The sequence below is a fragment of the Taeniopygia guttata genome, chromosome 14 (assembly GCF_048771995.1).
Source record: "Taeniopygia guttata chromosome 14, bTaeGut7.mat, whole genome shotgun sequence".
Taxonomy (NCBI): Eukaryota; Metazoa; Chordata; class Aves; order Passeriformes; family Estrildidae; genus Taeniopygia; species Taeniopygia guttata.
This window is the reverse complement of record NC_133039.1, coordinates 5,183,777-5,201,475: the sequence shown is the minus strand read 5'-3', so window position 1 is coordinate 5,201,475 and position 17,699 is coordinate 5,183,777. Positions and strand designations below refer to the sequence as shown.

The window sequence follows — 17,699 nt, the reverse complement described above, 5'->3', positions numbered from 1 at the left end:
GGCCCCTCAGGGCGGGCCGGCCGCGGCTCGGGGTGAGGGATGGAGCTTTGAGAACATAAAATCCGGCTGTCAGTGCCCTCCTGCCCTTGTGGACCCTAAGCCGCCCTCAAACGCTTCCAAGAGTTGTCACTCCACCGCTTAGCTGGGTAAGCTGTTCCGATGTCTGACCACACAAGTAGTGAAAAAAAAGATTATAACATCTAATCTGACTCTCCAGTGCTTCAATTTAAGGCCATTTCCTTCAGTCCTTTCTTCACTGCAGGCAGGGTAGAAGAGGCTGGATCCCACCTCAATACAGCCTTCTTTCAGATCTACTGCTGTACTCAGCCTGGAGGACAAGGAAGGAAAATGAAAAGAAGGTATTTCCTCCTGCCAGATTGCTTCTCTGAGGAGAAAAAAACAAAGGTGTGGTTATTAATTGTTCCCAGTAGATGAGTCCCAAAATACAGAGGTGCCACAGTGCTGGACACACACATGAGATTGGGGTTCCAAACACCAGCACTCATAACCCATCCTAAGGGATACATCACAGAGAATCTGTACTGGTATAATCACTGGTATAATGGAGACAAAATGCCACAAATATGAGAGCAAAATAAATCCACACTGAGTCTCCTTGAGACTAACCCAACCCAGTTCCCTCAGCCATGACTTAAAAGGTTTTCTAGACCTTTCATGAGCATTTTGCCCTCCTCTGTGTTCAGCACCTCAATGTCCTTTTTGAATGGGAAACCAGAACTGAACTCAGCACTCGAGGTGTGGTGTCACCAATGCTGCGTACAGGGGGATGATCACTGCCCTGGTCCTGCTGGCCACACTGTCCCTGAAAGGGAAAGATGTCCTTGGAGGGGACAGGGCTGCTCTGGAGCCAGGCTGGGAAAGCTGGGAGTGTTCAGCCTAGAGAACAGAAGATCCAGAGAGACCTTAGAGCCCTTTCCAGGACCTAAAAGGGCTCCAAGAGGGCTGGAGATGGACTTTGGACAAGGGCCTGGAGGGACAGGACACAGGGAGTGGCTTCAAAATGAAAGAGGGCAAGGTTAGATGGGATACTGGGGAGAAGTTCTTCCCTGTGAGGGTGAGGAGACCCTGGCACAGATTTTCAGAGAAGCTGTGGCTGGCCCTGTATCCCTGGAAGTGCCCCAGGCCAGGTTGGATGGGGCTTGGAGCAACCTGGGACAGTGAAAGGTGTCCCTGCCCATGGCAGAGGGGTGGAACAGGATGAACTTTAAGGTCCCTTCCAACCAAACCATTCCATGATTCTATGATTGAGGGTTGGAATATCAAAATAAGTTAATGAGCAATAATTTGCCCTACTCTAAATCCCCTTGAGGAATTGCCTCCTCTTTGGGGTCTCATGGTTTTTCTCCTTCAAACTTGTGAGATTTTGTGAGCTCAAGTACAAGAATAATGAACAAAAAAGTCTGGGAAAATGGGGAGAGATAAATGAGCCCCAGATATACTGAGGAGCAATAGAGTAGTGAGTTTAATTTCAAGTCTGAGAGAAAATAAACAATTTATAAGCATCTCAAAGGAAAAAAAGAAGGTGAATGCTGGCCAGTATGGCTTTGTCAGGAATGAATTGAGCCAATCTAATTTCCTCTTCTGGCAGCATAACAAGGATTGCAGATAAGGGCGAAGCAAGGTATGTAATATATCTTGATTTTTAGTAGAGTTTCTGACACTGGCTTGCAGGGTATTCTAATAATAAACTGGGAAACCAGTCTAGATGATACTGCTCTAAAGGAGTTGCAAAACTGGTTGAGGGAAGAAGTACTTAATATCAGTGCTTGTACAGGGAATTACCTGTGCATTACTCATCTGTGATGCAATAACGCAATTACTGCATCTGAAACTGAGATCAAGTTCAGAATAAACACAGTGGCAGAACCAGGATTCAAAACAGGAGCTCTGAGGTAAAAATGGGATGTGGTTGGGCAGCAGGTGCACTGCTGTTCACTCCAACACCATCAGCTGCAGATTTACACCACTGGGAATAGGGCAGCTGCAGGGGAGGGTAGAGGGGATGCTGAGGGTCAAAAGCTGAACAGGAACAAAAAACATCTTTTTGCAGATGAGGTAAACTCCACACAGCCCCACGTGGGTAAGAAAATCAGAGTAACACACACAAAGGAATCCTGCTCTGCTGAGCTGCATTAGAAGAGCATTAGAGTCCTGTACAGAGAAATGTGGATGATTAGGGGAAGAAGGTGGCAATAATGATCAGGGCTCTTTGAACACATGACTTCAGCTGAGCCTGTTGAGAGGACAGAAAACTGAGGGAAGATGTGCATATCTTGGAATAGATGAAAGGCTGCTGCTGTGAGGAAAGGAATAATTTGTTCTCCTATGGCCACAGGGTAGAGCGAGAAGTCATAAACAGAGAGAACAACAAGGCAGATCTGGGTAAAAAATTGCCAACAACTACTTTGAAGTAGTGAAGCCCTGTGTTAGGAGCTGATTTTACATGATGGAGGGCTGCTCTGAGGAGTTGTTAAGAATGGATCTGAAATATTTGTCAGGATGGCAGAAGTGCAGTACAAGGTCTTGTATTCTTGTATTCAAGAGGTGAGAGTGGATGGCCTTTGTCAGTGGTCCTGTGGCTCTGTGCCTGCAAGATGTGTAATCAGTGCAGCCCTTATTGGCTTAACAATGAACCTGCCTCAACTGCAGGGATTAAAGCCACACAACTAGGCCGAGCAGAGTTATGTAACTGCAACAAAATTACATTTTAAGTACGGTTTTATGTTTACAAAATGACTTTCACCAGATGGAGGGAGAGCATCTAAATGAGGAGATCTGCAGAGGTTTTAAGCATTAAAAGCTAAGACCCTGTCTCCAGTGTAGCTTCCCAAAGACTTTTCCACCACTGCTCCTGCTGTAATGCTGATACAATTGCTCTGTGCTAATCCAGGAAGGATGCTGATGTTTTTGAGATTACAGCCTCACAAGCGATGCTGAACTGATTTTAGTGAAAGTGGTTTCAGTGCAATCTGACCTTAAGGTATATATGAAAAAAAGATTTAAGCTGGGACATCCTCATTCAGCTACAGGGTAGCAGCTAGTCAAAAAGAGATCTGGAAGCAAGCTGTTTGATACACAAACAAGTAACTGGTGAATGAAAAGTCATGGTTTGAGTGCGTTATAGGTGTGCATTGCCAGAGGAGCTGTTTTCGCCTCTCAGTTGTTTGAATTTGCTGTTTCTGTGCTCTCTGCCCTCCTGTTGTGATGCCTTACATCTTGAGTTTGAACAGAATATGATGTTCTGCCTTCTCGCTGTGAAAAATACAAACTTTCCCCCATACACTAAACCTTAATAAGGCTAGGAATAAAGGCTATTGATGAGAGGAATCATTTGCAAGAGATGACCTGGATCACATCTCCCATCCTTGACTTGAAAAATCTTAAATCTCTGTTAGCACAGATCCGTCACAAAGTGTTGGATGTGTTCAATCATTCCAGATGTAGCAGGAGTGTATTATTTGCAATATTTTGGGTCTGACACACAGGTAATTCTTTTGTCTGCAGATTCTTTCACACTTTTTCTGTCTTCTTTTTAGAAAAGATGTAGCCCTTACTGTGCACCCATTTGGGGAGTAGAAGGATATTGCTTCTTTTCCCTTTCTGTTTTACCATTAGTGAAAACATCTGTACTATCCATTAGCTGTTCCAGGAGTACCTCTGTGCCTAAAGAGACTCATGGAATATCTGTGTTCCCTTTCTCAGGGAACTGCATGAGTCAGCTGGTGTTGAGAACACACCTATGTTTTCCTCATCTCCATCCCACACCCCTTTCTGCTCTAATAAATTCATGGCAGGTGGATTCAGACATGGGAGCTCCAGCTTCCCTGAGCCACTGGCACAGAGGAAGAGGGTTGAGGCCTTGGATAACCTCCCCAGGAAGCAAAGCCTGAGACACAGTGCCAGATGTGCAGTTTGTTTAGAGCCATCCCATCTCCCTCTCCTCTGCATCTTCCACTTCCTGCATGGACTTCCTTTATTTGGCCAGGCTCTGTTCCTGTACCAGAAATGGTTTGATTTAGCAAAAGGAATCTTTGCAAAATTGACCTGGAACATGTCTGATATTTGTGCATGGTGACATCAGGGTGAGGAGAATGGGCATGACCCTGAAGAGTTGTAGTTAATAAGTATTTTATGAATTGTGTGTTCATGTCTGTGCACACATCAGAGACTGTGCTTGAGAGCAGGAAGTGGCTGCACAGAGGGCTGAGGAGAACAATCCTTTGTAGACAGTGATGCACACATTCCAGGGACTGTCTCAAAAGGTGCATCCAAGTCTACAAAGGTCCACATGTCTAGGGATGCTGTCAGTATGAACTGAACATGAACATGTGCTTCCTGCAGCAGCTGTTTTGGAGAGGGAAAATGCTCCTGGTGTGCACCAAGTGCCACTGTGTGATGACAGAACACATCAAGCTGGAAGGGACCTGTAAGAATCATCCAATCAAACTCCCAAGTGATGAAACAGTGAGCTGGGGCAGGGCAGACCTACAGCCTCCTCATTTACAGTTTATTCTGTATATGTCCCATCTTGTTAGTTTTATAGACATTTTTGGTGGAAGACCAGCTCCCTTAGAGAGCTCTTGTGCTCGTACAGAATTTTCAGTCTCCACACAGTGTTTCTGGTTGGTGTCTGGCTGTTTCCAGTTCCTTCATGTGAAGAGGAGCAGAAGGACAATTGATGAGCTGTTTTGAGGGTCAGAAATAGGGCGATGGTATCTATCCCAGGAATTTGAAGTTACTTGTGCTCTGGAGTTTTGTTGCAGTTGAAAAATAAAAGTCATGCTGCTGATGACAGCACACCTTCCAAATTCTCCTTTGTGGGTGTAGATCAGCTGCTGAGACCAGTGGCTTTTTCCTGCTGCATTCAGGCACCATAAAGATTCTGATGGATGAGTTCTGCACGGGGTGCAAAGTGCTGAAATTCCCTTGCGCTCCAGTGGCTTCAGAGTATCCCACATGCAGCTTTTCTGCCTAGCCTGGATTTCCTTGAATTAATGCATTCCCTTTGGGGCATATTGGTTGTTAAATGAAAATGTTCCTTTTCAGGTATTTGTGCTGAAAGCGGAAGCTAGGTGCAGGAAAGAGTTTCATAGCTGCTCTGCTGGAATAATCTTTCTAATATATTTGTACATGTTTTTCTTACCCTGGGGCTTCATAATGGTGGGTTTTTTTTCTCCTCCTCTCAGGGCTAACTTCTGCCTATTCCATCTTGACTTACAGGTCTTTTATTGCAATTTAATAGTTGTTCTTAATCTTTTCCAGGTGCACATAATGATCTTGCTCCTGACACAGATCTTTTGCCACACAGGAAGCCTGTGAGGAAGGTATGAAACAGATTGAGAGCACAGCTATTTATACAGATCATGAAAAACTAGGATATGTAGATTTGAAATCTGTGTGTTACCTTCTGAGAAATTTTGCCATATCTTTAATTTTATTGTGTATCACAGGCTGCCTTTCTGAAGGCTGGATCCAGAGTTCACTGAAATCATTGGAAGTAATCCCTGATATTTTGGACAACTCTAGATCAGACCATAAACCAGGTGGTGGGGTGCTTGTTTTGAACCACTGGACTAATCCAAGTTTTTATCCCCACCTGTTATTAAATCTATAGTTTTGATTCTAATGACACTTCAGGCTTTTATTTCCACCCTCCAGTGGAAAGAAGGTGGCTGAGTGTATGCTGTAGGTGGAGGGTGAAGACATTGTCTGAGCACACAGAAAGCACAAAGGTGGCAGAAGGCTCAGTGTCAGTCTGGGAGGAAATGCTGTGCATTAAATCCCCAGCTAGCTGTGATATTTGGGAAGTGCCAGTTGTCAGCACAGTGCCAAAGGAGCAATCTGCTCAGTGCTGGCAGCTCTGCTCTCCTCTGCCAATTCCAAATGCCACTGACTCGCTGGAGAGGGAACCCAGCCTACTCTTTGTTGGAGGGCTGATAGGTGTGAGCAGTGGAGTTGTGTAATAAGTGAAAGAAAGGACAAATCAAGAGGAAATGGAGGAATTCCTCAGGGTGCCATCTGTGATGCAGATTACCAGGGAGGCAGAGTGAAAGTGAATTTCTTCTTTTGTGGATTAATTCTGCCAGGCTGCAATCAGTGAGCTAACATGCATCCTGCCTTTCAGGATCATAAAAAGCAGTGCAAGTGCTGACATCTATTATTAACACTGCTTTCAAATCAGCACTGGAGAGAAATAATGGAATATATACCTGACAGTTGCCAGCTACCCCCACAAAGGCCAGACAGGTGGGGAGGTGACTTAAATCAGCCACAGCTTTCTTTGCTCCCTCATCACCTCCTCAGTGCTCGCTGATGATTTCCTCGTGCTCATTAGTAATGTGTTGAAGGTCAGGCCCCAGCTTTCATTTAATAGTAAAATAACTGATTTTAGAGGGCAGAAAGAAGACCCCAAACATCTTTTCTATCTGTTCCTCTCTTCCATTCAACTGCCAGAGATGATTTGTGAATGCTACAATGATACACCTCTGAGTCAGAAACAGACCCTGTTGTTTACCAAGTCCTGAAGTCCGCATCCATTTTTATGAATTTCTGTTGGATTTGAGTTTATATACCAATATGATTTATTTCAAAGCTCTGCTGCAGTAGCAGCAGCTGGCTTTAGACCTGACTGAAGCTGTACTTGATTGCTTTCTCAACAAACATAGTCTCTGCTCCACAGTTTTTGATATGGATGTGTCTTTTTATCTCATGGAAAATATGAGCCCCACAGCTCATTTAGCGCTTACCATTTACTGATATGAATCATTGGAGGACTGTTAGTGTTGCTGCTGTAAAAATAATAATAATAATAATAATAAAAACACACTATGGAAGGAGAGTTCCAAAGGCATTAATAGAAAAATTGCATTCTGGTAACAAAGGCTGCTCTTCAGCAGAACAACAACATAATGTAAATGTGCCACAATGTTCCAGAATGCTGGACAAGTTCAGTGCTATGTGGATTTTAGATAACAAGTTTTAAGCCCCCAATTTAGTATGGAGATAGCAGCTCACCTGCTTAAAATGAATCCTTTTATTATCAGTCAATTGGAGGGGAATGTATTGGTTGTATTTTTTATCCTATTCAAATAAAAGCCACATTTACGACTCAGTTTTTATAACCAATGCCCCATAATTGCAGCTGAGAAGTGCTTCTTGGATTATCAGTCCTTTCCAGAAGTTACACTCTTCTCCTTGGAAATGTTATCATGGGTGGTCTTGATGGAAAAGCTCTGCAGACTCTAACGGGGAATGTTAAAGTGGCTTCATAAATCTGTGCACACACTGAAGTGGCAGGTTATGTTATTTCATTCTGCACTCTGTAATGCAAGGAGGCTTCAAATTTCACTACAATGGATTTCACTGGGGGCTACAGTCCATGGAAGAAATCCGAGCACCATGGAAACAACTGTAAAACTCTAGTTTCAATGGAGGCAGAATTTTATGCTGTCCCTTTTAGGGTAGTTTTTCCCTCAGCAGTGTCTTTAACTGTTCCACCAAATTTGTTTAAAGTCTCTTCATAAGCCTTGCTAGGAGTAAAGCTGGGCCAAGATGGTGCTTTTGTGACAATCCTGCTATGAGTGTAATATTTTTAAAAACCCAGCTCTTCATGTTCCATAGAATTATCAGACTTGCCTTATAGACCACTGATATTTATCCATTATTTGCCTAATCCTGCATTTCTTACCCAGAGTTAAGATTTAATGTTAAACTACACACACATAAACTTTCTGATGAGGTAGCTGTTGCATAAATAGTTCTATTTTCTCTGTGCACGGACACTGAGTTCATAAAGCTTTCTCCATGATCTCTGCCTGCTCCTATTTTCCAGAGTGCCCACTGCCCTCCAGGGCAGCCTGCACTTCTTCCACTTCTCTCTGAGATGGGCAGAGGCAGCATTTACAGCTCCTGCAGCTCCTCGTGTGGTGAGCATCCTCATCCCTTTGGATCCAAAGGTCCTGAAAGCAGATGAATGATTAATGTAAATAATGAAGGAGAGGATGCTGAAAGTTGTAGGAGGTCTCTCTGCAAAGTTGGTCTTTAAGGTGATGCCAGATTTTTATTCTTTTTAAAAAAAGCAAAACTTAAAACCAAGCGCCATAAAAACCCCAGCTCTCTCAGCATCATGATTACCTCTCATTGTAGCCACACTGACTTTAAGAGAATTGTTTCTGATTGAGGCTGATGTAACTGAGCACAAGTTAGGTTTGAGTGTGTGTGTGTGTGTATAGATATGTATGGGGAGATAGAATCTTTGTTGTTAGTCTTTAAGTTACTAGAATTGGATTTTTGGCAGCAGTTGTATCACTTTATTCCAACAAAGAGACAGCTTTTTACTAATTTGCTTACTTCATTTTATTTTAGCAATGAAGAGCTGAAGGAAGCTTTCTAGTTTTACATCTCTGTTAGTTTCCAGTCCATTTCTTGGCTATCTTATTCAAACAGCAATCTCAACTTCTCTTAAACACAGAACATTTTTGGTTTAATTATATATAAATAGTTCTTGGGTTTTCAGTTTGACAAAAGCTGTTAGTAATGCTTGTCTTGTATAAGATTTGTTGAAACTATTGCAGGTTGAAATTGGTGTGAGTGGGAGAACCATGGATTTTGAATATAAATTCCCAGTGTGTTCAAGGTTTCTGTCTAAACAAGAGCTCATCATCTACTGCTTTGTTGCTTAAGTATAAAATAGAACTGGAGTTATTTTCCATCCAGGAGCTGCAGCCAGCCTCTCCAGTTCACCTGGCCGTGCTGTTGCAGTTTGTTCAGGTCTGGACAAGCTCACTGTTGTTCCTGCTGGCACAATCCAGCTGCATTTCCATTCTGGTCAGGTCAGTGGCCATCATTTCCAGGCAGAGATCTTCAGCACGCCCCTTCACTTCAGTCTCCAGACTCGCCTGCAGAGACTCAATTGCATGCTGGTGAGTGTTTCTGTGGACTCCAGTGAAGCATATGGTACAGCAGTCTGTTATCTTGAGTCTGATCCAGCCCTTGTATCAAATTATTGCCCACCAAGTAATAAAAATATAGTAACTTCAAATCTGTTAAAACTGAGATACCAGGACTTTGTACCAAGCCATTCACTGATACCTTCTTTTAAAACAGGGCTGGAGAGATTTTAAGAGGTCATCCTAAAAATGTACTGCCTAAAATATGGATCAGCTCCTGCCAAACCAGTGCCACTTGGTGTGAGACCAGACTGCATTTAAATTCCAATAACAGAGACCATAACCTTCAGACAATCTGGTCTAAGCAATAATTCCCCTTAATGATTATCAAACTTTCCTAATGTCTTAACTTAAAACCTCCATGCTGCAACCTTATTATGTACATCATGTAATGATGGTCTATGTGATTATACATACAAAATCCATCCAGTTATAAATGCAAAATCCATCTGGTGGTATGTGGGCAGCAGGCACCAGGTTGCCAGGAATCTCTCACATCTGCAGAATTGATACCTCCAAGGAAGACTCTGCTTCCTCCAGTGCCACCTGCAGTTCGTCCTTCTCAATCTCCAGCCTCACCGTTTGCAGCTCCTGCGTGTTCTTCCCTCCCTTCCTCAGCTGATTGATTAGATCCTTAATTTCCTCTAGGGAAGAAAACAGATATTTCATGTGATAGGTTTATTTCAGGACTACGAACCTTACTGAGTGCATCAGACAGATCCTTTGGCTGGAAATAGCATGAAATGGTTTCAGTCACTTTATGTCAGCTGCCCTTTTCTTTCATTGCTAAATATTATCCTGGATTTCTGAATGAGCCCTGCTAGCTGCATGTGTTCACAGAGGTGGAAGAATGAAGCACACTAAATAATGAGAATTTTTTCCCAGTTTTTATCCAGCCTTCCCCTTTCCCCCTTTCAGATGGTTGCTTTCACAAAATGGGAACAGGACACCACATCATCTCCCTGCAGCAGAGAGGGACTCTCTGCCAGCTGATGGAGGCTGGAGCAAAGGGCTGGGGGAGAGCCCAGGAAACTCTGGGTGTGTGCCAGAGTGTCCATCACTGTTTTCTCTTGGCCACAAGGACAAGAGACTGTAGCATCTTCTAAATGCTTACAGTGTCCTCTTCCAGAGTCCTGTAAGAGATCATTTTTTGTAATTTACAGAACTGTAAAAAAAAAAAAAAAAAAAAGTGAGGGGAGGGAAGGGGTAAAGGTGTCACTGAACAGCCAGTAGGGAGGAGGGATGCAAAGAGGGAGATTGAGAGGAGTCTGACTGACTTGCTCTGAGCTGATTGCTGGAGATGCTGAATCCTCTCCACGGAGGTTAAAGGGAATATCATCTTTCCAGGGTAAAGCTGGCTGTTGTTAACAGACCCCCTCAAGTGAATTGCTCAAAATTAGAGGATGCTAGTAGCCAGAATTAGCACTGTGGCACTGCAGCCTCTCCTTTATGGCACCAAATTAATGTCCTCAGGGACTCAAAGCACCACTAGGAATAAGGAAAGTGGAATTGGTGCTGGAAGACACCCCAAGAGATCATTCAGTAGAAATCAAGGGGCTTATCATGTGCAGAATTTTTGTACCTGAAACCAGTACTTAACCTTAAGGGCCTTGTTCTCTTTCTTTACAGATTCCAGGTGCTTCAAGGATTCTTCATAGGCACCCTTAAGCTCTGCATTTTCAATTGTGTACAGTCCTTCTGTGAATTTACTTCAACCTGCAGCTCTTTGCCCGTTTTTTGCCATTCCTTTAGCATCTTACCAAAGGCTCTGTGCCTCTTGTCCAGAGCAGCACAAGCAGCATTGGCTTGGAAAAATAAAGCCAAGCATTCACTGGACACAAGTTTTCTTCACACTTCACTTCTCTGCATGTCCTGCCAGCCAGTCACAGTTAAATTGGCAGCCATTCTAAAGGCTGGCAGCGTTTCTCTTGGTCACTCTGAATGGATGATTAAAATGTTTATGAGGCTGTCTTTCCTCACCATTAGGAATTTAACAAGATCACCCCGTTCCCATCAGTGTGATAGTTGTCTTTGCTCCTGTGGTTATAATGATGCTGCTGTGGAGCAAATGTTTTCCACTTCAGATGTTCCTTGTGCAGATGTGCTGCTGGTAATTGCCTGGGTTGATCAGTGTGACTTTTGCTATCTTAAAGCAGATTCAGTTACAAACAAGATGTTATTCAAGACTATTTTAGACTTGTCATGAAAGGAAAGAATAAAGGTACATTTTTCTTTCCTAGGAGCTTTTAATCACAAATATTCTACATATCCTTATGATCCACACATGTGTTCAGATACCATGGTGACAAGCACACCACAGGAACCATAGAATAAAGAGCTGCTTCATTAAAGAAAGGGATGGGGAAACAGATTTTTTCAGCCCAGTAATGCAATGCTGTATGTGGGATTTTCGGCTCTTGGGATCTGTTCTAAAGCCAACTGCAGGCATTGGCAGGTACCCAAGGACTTCAGTGGATTTGGAGCAGCCTTTGTGACTATTTTAAGTAACATTTTTATTCAAATATCCTACAGTTGCACTACTATTCATGCTCTTACACTAACACGAGCAAGAGTAGAAATATTCATTTAATTAAGGTGCTGGTGTTTAAACTCTGTTGTTTAGGTCTGCTTTGAGTTTGGTAGTTAATAACCAGTGGCCAACCCACCAGTATTGCAACACTGAAAAGTTCAAAGCAGGATATCATTATCCTTTAAAGGAAGATGAATACTTTGCCTTGCAGTAAAGGAAGGCTTTTGCTTTAGCTGTACTCTTCTTTCTGGAAGTCAGCTAATGAGCTTATGAGAAGCATGCTGTGTGCTCCCAGGAATTAGCTGTGTCTCTCATCTGGGTTTTCTCTTGATGTGAGAAGTCTTAGCCTTGTTTCTCATGGTCATACAGATTGCTTGACGTTTAATAGACAGACCTTAAGAAATAAGGGACTGGATCAAAGCTGACTTGAGTTAACAGAAAGACTCCCAGAGCCTCTGGTACCAGGTACATTCCTGGCTAGCTGGATTTCTGGCCTTGTCAAGTCAACAGTGAGGTCCTCCACTTCATTCTGAAGCCTCTGCTTAGTTTTCTCCATGTTGGCAGCCCAGGCTTGGACTGATCCCACTGTCTCCTCTGCTTTCAAAGCCTCATGGCCAACTTTTTTTCTGAAGGAAAGATGGCAGAAATATCCTGGTGAGTAGTTCATGGATTTGAAGAGTGATGGAATCAGCAACCCTCTACTGAACACCATCACTGTTTTCACTAGAGAAAAGATGGTAACTTGGCAGCAGTCTCAGAAAACAGATTGTAAAAACTTTGGTGTTTGCTTTATCCTTAGGAAATTATAGTGGCTTTTGTAGGGCTAATGGAGGAGTAAAGTCCTGTTGAAATTAAAAAAGGCTACCCAAATTCAAGCTTTAATCATAAAGGTTTGTTTTCTGTTGTCAGTGTACCAATGTTAGGTCTCAGTAGTCTCTGTTATTGCAAGTATTATTTTCCTTCTCTTGGCTGGAGCCCTTTGCTTTCTCTCTCTTACCAAATTACGTCCCAACAGCTCCACATCCATAAGCTGTGACTCAGCAGCCAAGCTAAATAATGAGGCTGCCCTAAGCCCCAGCCTCCCTGAAAGCTGAGAGCTCACTTAGTTTCCTGCAGCTTTTGCTTCTATCAAAGGCATCAATCCTCTATTTGGTCCTCCAGATTTCAGTGTTGAGTTTAGAGAGGTGAACTGCAGCTTTGTTTTTCTCCTCTCCCTCCAGCTGCTCTTTCATCAGGTCCAAATCCTGCTTGGTGTTGTTTGGGCTCCCACTGCAGGCATGCAGGACTCAAGGTAGCAGAAGTTCCACTTGAACTGCTCAGTCCTGGACCATTTAGAAACACCTCAGCCTTCAAAATATCTTCCTGTTCAGGAGCTAAGGTTTTATTTTTCTCCTTACCTGTTTTTTGCTGTATTGCAGTGAATTGAATAGAGCTCATACAACTGAAAACAGAACCTGGCATGTCACCATCACTTTTCTCTCAGTGTTTCAAAGAATTATGACAGTAAACCCATTTGGTGATTGTTCTGAACACAGAATCCTTGCCAGACTGGTGATATACAGGTGCGGCGCTAGAATTACTCTTTGGAGATAAGCAGACATTTCCAACACACAGGTGTCAGACAGGGAGATGAAATGTTGATATATTTTGAGCCAGACTTTTGTGATCTCTGCAAATAAACTGCTGCACAATGCACCGAATGGACAGTGGACTGATAATCAGGAGGCTCTCTGTGTTCTGCTCTGCTGCCAGCTCATGAGAGACTCCACATCTTATTTCCGTATCCATACAAGGTTTATGTCCCCCACATCCCCTCCCAGACCAGCTGGTGACAAGCCCAGACATTAACTTGAATAAGAAAGTTCTTTGTGAGGGCTAACACAACAGATTTGTTACTCTGAAGTGGACAACGTTCAGAGGAGCAGGCAGTGCATGGCCCATGACAGCAGCAGCCCCTGCAGGTAGCTGGTGTTCCCCAGCACCTTGGACTCCTCATCCAGCTGTCTCCTCAAGTCATCTGCGTACAAGATCTTTAGTAGACAGTCTGGGTTCTGTAGCTCCCAGCTCAGCTGGCTGGTTTTGGCTGTGCAACAACTGTATAAAGAAGCAGGAGAGGAACTAATCCAATGTGACTGGAGTGAGAGAGAAGGATTGGGCAGATCTGTGAGAGGAGACAGGGAAGGGCTGCCAGAGCTGGATGGAATAGAGGGGAAGAGAAGGATCTGAGGGAGGTAACATTGCACAAAGCTGTTAAAAATTTACCTTGGAGCCTGATGGCTTTATTTTCAGCTTGGCTCTCCCCCGCCGCAGCCAGCTGGGCATTGGCCTCAGCCAGGTTATCTTCCAGCCAGTGCACATGAGCATGGGAGTTCAGCTGGAAGAGAGAGGTCAGTCATATGATGCTGAGTAAGGCTTCAAGGGCCAAGATATCCTCCCTCCCTGGCAAACTCAGTTTATTCCAGTTGGTGATTGCACTGGGATGACTGCAGTAGCCTGGGGGAGTGCAGAGTGTCCTGACCTTTGTGAGGGGGATGCCTGCTCCATCAGCCAGGATGGGCAGTGTTCAGCATCAGCTGCCAACAGCTGCTTCTGGCATCAGCAGCTCCCACTGGAGAGCAGGATTCTGCTTTGCACTCGTGGCTGCATTGGTTTGGTGAGGAATTCCCTGCTGGTCTCTCCCTCAGGATTTCTGCAGAGATTCCATGCTTACACTGAGCTTACCCATCTCTGTCTTCATGAGCTGTTTGTCCATCTCCAGCTGTGCTTTCACTCTGGGGCATCTCCATGAGCTCTGCTGTCCCAGCCACGGCAACTGTGTTCTTCCTGTGGCCCTGCCCTGCCTGAACTGACCTTGCTGCTTTCTGTGCACTGGACAAGCTCCTCTATCTGTTTTCCCTCTTGCAAGGTGTCTTGACAACATGGACCTATCTCCTGATATGGATGAGAGTTAATCAGCTCACATTTCTAAAGTGAATTGAAATTGAAATGTTCCTTATTATTGATGCTATCAATTTTTATTAGTCATTAGAACATGTTCAGAGCATTCTATTCAAATATAGCCTCAGCTTCCAGGTCTTCTTCCAGCTCTTCAGTGTCTGGAGTGACTGGAGTACACATACGAGCACAGCAGTGTCTGTGAGCAGGAGATGTGAGAGAAATTTGTGGGAATATGAACAAGAATCTTAATTTCTTCACTCCCTTCTCTTTATGTTAGCTCAACTGGATTTTATTTCTTGGGAGAGATCTATGGCTGGGAATACTGAGCCAAGAAAGCAGGAATGTCTGGCCAGGTGTCTCAGCAGACAGCTGATGTTATCTGCAGCATGACTGGCTTCCTGTATGATGTTGGAATTTGGCCTTCAGGAATATAATCAAGCTGTTTTGGTTGCTTGAGGGAAATGGAGTCTTGTTCGTAGAAATAGCTGCAATTTAGGTCTGTGTGTCATGTTTTTGTTGAAATGCTGAGTGTTTAGTTAAATATTTGAACATTGAAATACTTGGATGAAATAAATATTTGAATTCAGAATGGTAACACCGCACATCCTGTGAACTGTGGCCTCATTTCTTGTTTGATTTACCACCTTTCCTTGCAGAATGAGAGGGACAGTGCCTTGGAGGGCAGTAGAGTCCATGGCAAAGTCTGCTAGACATCTTTTCTGATTTCCTGAGGAGAATCCTGGAACACATCACCTTTCTCCAGGTCAGAGCAGCAAGGCAGGAGATCTGCAGTGAGCATACAGTTCCCCAGACTTCACAGTGGAGTTTCCAGTGAGTGGATAATACACAAGACAAGCTGGATTCAGAGCTGGCTGAACTGTTCAGTCACTGGAAACTAAAAGGCAAATGTTTCCAAGCCCAAGGGTTTCACAAGCTCATAGAGAAGTCAGAATCTGCTGTAGAAAAAAACATCAGCATCTGCCTAGGGAAAAATAAATACTAGATCTCAGCTGGTTCTGTTATTTAGGGGTTTAAAGAGAGATGGATCCAGACTCCATTTTAACAGGGTAGGCTTAAAGGGCTGTATTAATCTTTTATGCCAACTCAGTTTTGTCAAAAACTGAAAGCTGCACAAGCTGCCTGTTGCGGGGTGGCAAAGGTAAGACATTACAGCAAATGAATTAAGCCAAATTAGTCTTTCTGCTCTGTAGTGAAGTGTCTATTTCCTTAATGGGACTGGCAGGGCACTTAAGTCCCTTTTTCCTTTGTGGAAGCTCCTCTTACCCCATCATTAACTGGTCTGCACAGAAAGGCTCAAGCAGCCTGGGAAGCTGAGCCTGTTTGCAGCTCTGAAAGACTAAAACATTTAATTTTATTTCTGTCACTTAAGTGTCCCAGTGTCCTTGCTCTGAAGCACAAGGATCTAGTATTCCCTGTGGAGAATTTGAATTAGCAAAGCTTGCAGTATGTATTAATGATTGTACATATTGCCTTTGCTACTTAGCTCATTAACTAGGTAAATTAGTGGTTTGGATAATACAGAGTTGGATATTTGTATTCCAGGAAGTTAATTTCTAAGGGGAGGTTTCTCAGAGCAGTCCTGGCAGACCATTCACTGAAGTAGTCAATAGTGACACTAAAATAAAGTTCTAATTTGTGATAATATTTTGCAATTCTAAAACAGTTTTTGTCTGAGGATCAGAAGGCCTTACATAAACATGAATCATTTAAGCCTCATAACTTCCCAGTGATTATACACACTTTATATGTGGGTGAGTGTGGAAGATGAATTACAAATATCAGACAATGAGTCAGAGAAAAACTTAGGAAACAAAATCTTGCATTTCTGAACTGTGCTTGTGCTTGTCATTGGGTTAATGCTGAAGAGATCTGGGATGACTGTGGATTTTCCCAGTGAATTTATGGTCAAGGGACTTTTCAGCTGTAGCTGATGCTGTCACAGGTGTGACGTAGCACAGCTGCACCCAGTAGGATTTTGTACTCTGGGAAATTCCACTCTAACTGACACGTTAAGCCATGAAAATTCCTTAGAACATCTTTCAAGTTTTGCTCATTTCATCTCCTTGAGGTTGGCAGTTGTCATTTTGAGGTCACGCTCTGCTTTAGGATGAGCCTTTTTCATCTTGCCATGGATTTTCTTTTCTTCTTCAAAGTTGTCCTCCAGCTAGTTGGAAAAAGGAGAATAAATGTGAAAAAAGACTTTGTAACAAGCATAAAAATCATAGGATCATGGAATGATTGGGTTGGAAGGGACTTAAAGACTATCCCATTCCACCCCCCTGCCATGGGCAGGGACATCTACCACTATCCCAGGTTGCTCCAAGCTCCATCCAAACTGGCCTTGAACATTCCAGGGATGGGGCAGCCACAGCAAACACATAGATGATGTTTATCAGAAGGGCCCAAGATGTTGAAACCAAAGCAAAGAAGGTCATCTAAAATAGAGACCGTGACAAGTGCACCTCAGGTATCCGAGTGGCAGGTTGGCTGCTGTTCATGGGCAGGTGGTTCACCTTGTGCTCCTCACCTTATTCTCCTCACCTTGCAGTTTTCCAAGAAGGGAGAGGCCAAGACTAGTGCACTGAATTGAGTGAGAAGCTAAATCCTGCCCTGGCAACAGACTGAAAACCCAAAGAATTCATCTGAGGTGCTTCCAGAGAGCAGCCCGAGCTCCATGTGTGGTTTTCAATGGGGCCACAGGAGCTCGGTCCAGCAGTGACTCTTCCCAAAGCATCCTGCTCGACCTCAGAATTCACACTGCTCTTTTGGGCAGTGGCACAAGCTGGCAACACTTCACTGTGTGCCATGAGTTAATACCTAGAAAAACACGGCCCCTTCCTGTTTGTGCAGCATGCTGAAGTCTCACAGCATTGAACCAAGTAGACAATGGAGGTTTTTTTCCTTTCCCCAGACCGGGAAAATGAGAATTGGAGAGAATAAAGAAAAATGAAACGGTTATTTCTGCTTGGTGAACTCCCTCCAAAGCCCTCTTCTCCTTTTGGCATTTAGTGACTGAGTCATTCTGAGCAGAGAGATCTAAGTTTGAACCCCGTGGTCTAATGCCTGCAGACACGAAAAGGTTTTTGTGGATCACACAAGCCGTTAGCAGCAGCAGGACAAAATGTCACTGGAAACTTCTGCTTCTTTAGAAGGAATCTGAGCTTCAGTTAATAAATTCTGAGGCATATGAGGCATCTGTGAGTTTAACATCCTGTGGAAGTTAACACTGACTTCAGAAGAAG

At 43.6% G+C, this 17,699-nt stretch overlaps 1 protein-coding gene across 5 annotated transcripts in view; it reads left to right on the top strand.

The window, feature by feature from the left end:
• The first annotated feature begins 6 nt into the window (after positions 1 to 6).
• KPNA7 (karyopherin subunit alpha 7) overlaps positions 7 to 17,699 on the top strand; it is a 48,988-nt gene continuing 31,295 nt past the window's right edge. For 3 of the 5 annotated variants that reach the window (XM_072935522.1, XM_072935518.1, XM_072935519.1), the window contains exons 1-2: positions 7 to 146; positions 5,284 to 5,345. The gene's annotated coding sequence lies outside the window, so the exon portion shown is untranslated. Of the gene's footprint in view, positions 147 to 199; positions 360 to 5,283; positions 5,346 to 17,699 lie in introns of those variants that run through there. The other 2 variants (XM_072935520.1, XM_072935521.1) reach the window with 1 other exon arrangement.